This window comes from Salvelinus namaycush, unplaced genomic scaffold (genome assembly GCF_016432855.1).
Source record: "Salvelinus namaycush isolate Seneca unplaced genomic scaffold, SaNama_1.0 Scaffold269, whole genome shotgun sequence".
Taxonomy (NCBI): Eukaryota; Metazoa; Chordata; class Actinopteri; order Salmoniformes; family Salmonidae; genus Salvelinus; species Salvelinus namaycush.
The window spans coordinates 139119-141207 of NW_024059552.1; the positions used below are offsets into that span (position 1 = coordinate 139119).

General features: G+C 37.1%; 1 long non-coding RNA gene across 1 annotated transcript; it reads right to left on the reverse strand.

The window, feature by feature from the left end:
- Positions 1–585: 585 nt before the first annotated feature.
- On the reverse strand, positions 586–1808 carry LOC120039383. The gene is made up of 5 exons (XR_005475390.1): positions 1719–1808; positions 1312–1647; positions 1034–1132; positions 820–895; positions 586–658 (listed from the first exon to the last, which is right to left on the reverse strand). It is a non-coding gene; the product is annotated as an uncharacterized LOC120039383 (long non-coding RNA).
- Between the last annotated feature and the right edge of the window lie 281 nt (positions 1809–2089).

Sequence of the window (2089 nt, forward strand, 5' to 3'; positions counted from 1 at the left end):
ACTGCAATTTCATCGAACATTTCCACAGAAGTCACAGCTTTAGAACAAAAAGGAAGTTAAGCAGCTGATTACTGTAATCATGACATTTTACTAGAAGATAGTTACACTAATGGATTGACCGTTCATGTATACAATAACACACTAGTCCAGCGTTTCCCAAACTCAGGACCCCAAGGGGTGCATGTTTTGGTTTTTGCCCTAACACTGCACAGCTGATTCAAATGATCAACTATTGATAATTAGTTGATTATTTGAATCAGCTGTGTAGTGCTAGGTCAAAAACCAAAACATGCACCCTTTGGGGTCCAGAGTACCAAGTTTGGGAAACACTGCAGTAGACCTACATCATGCATGTATTTTAGTACAAATAAATGTCAAAGTAGGGGGAAATAAAGAAACACGTATTTATTCATTACTGACTAGCGGTAGAAAGGGGTGATAGGATACAGGCATATTCACAAGAGTATTTTAGTCATTGTTCACTGTAACATCGTCACATGACTTGTATCATTCTACAGGAAGTGATTCTAAGAATATATCTATTGCAGAAGTTGTTAGTTTGCGCTTGTGGAAGCATGCATTATACTGCAATTGTAATTATTGATACAAGTTCGGGATGGAATCTTCTTGGTGGTGCTGTGATCTGTTTCACTGATTTCTGTCAAAACAACAATGCAATTCATCTTTTAAAAAGACCATACCTACAGTCAAAGTTACATCATGATATGTTGGATGGTTTTCAGTATTTAATACTGTTAAGTTTAATCAATTTGTGAGGGAGAATGCTGCAACTGTTCAGGTGGTGTAAAAGTCTCTTACCTCTGGTCTGCATGTTGAGGTGGTCTTAGTTTTATAAGACAGTTTCTGTTCTGACATGCCAAGGCCACGATATGTACTGAAATATACACCAACAATATAGGATATGTCAATATCAACATTACACACGCAACATTGGCTACTCACCAAACAACATTAAAATGTTAAACGATTTCAAACTTTTACATTTTGATATCTAGTATTTCCATTCACTCACCCAGGATCATAACCATCAGAATAACATTCAGAACGCTGTAAATGGACAGAAGACAGTTCTCCCATGATGATCTGTAGTTGGAGGTCTGGTTTGGATAGTCTGTGGAAAAAAATATAAATAGCAGCCAATGTAAAATGTCCTGAGTTATTCTCAACCACATCTAAAACTGAAAAACAGTATTTTCCATTATTGGGAACATACCCAAAAGGTAGCTCATATGTACACCATACATATCTGTACACCATACATATTCATAATTGAATGAAATGTGCACTTACCAGTGGTCATGAGTCTGGCGCCATTGCTAAATAGGAGACTCTGGTCTTCTTTCTTTGCACAGTAGAACACTCCACAATCATCTACTGTTACATTCTGTATGAACAAACTATTTCCTGTTTCTAATGAATATTTCTGTCTATAATTATTATTGTAATAAAAAGCAGCAGGACTACTACTAGTGAAAGAGCGGAGTATGGCCAGTGGAGGCTGTGGTTGGTGCTGTATGTACCAGTATGCACTTTCTATGTTAAGAGAACAGTTTATGATTGTATTCTGTCCAAGTTCCACCAGTGTCTCAGTCAAGCCATCAGCTCCTAGACAGCATATAAAGAGACCTAGAAACAAACAGGTAATTACACATTTGACTCGTAAGTTATTAATTGTAGTAACAAAATAATTGTCTTACACAACAAATGTCCCACAACTCTCAGCATTGTCTCAAATGTGTGGTGGTGATTGGGTTGTTTCCTGCTTGTGTAGCAGTTGCCTGTTTGAGTGTTCTTTGCTGCTGTACAGACAAACCACAACATTGTTTTATAGGGTGCTAGAGGTCAGACCAATCATATTCAAGGCCACTTGACTTTGCCTTATATAGGCATACTCCTTGTAGGCATGCAATATTTACTATCACAAGTTTGAAATTCAATCAAATAATTTTAATTCAAGTCCTGAATTTAATAGCAATATATTTCATTGACCCCACCACCACCACAACCACAACCACCACCTTCAAACAGTAGCCATGTCTAGATTGTCAGTTAACTTTCAATTTCAACT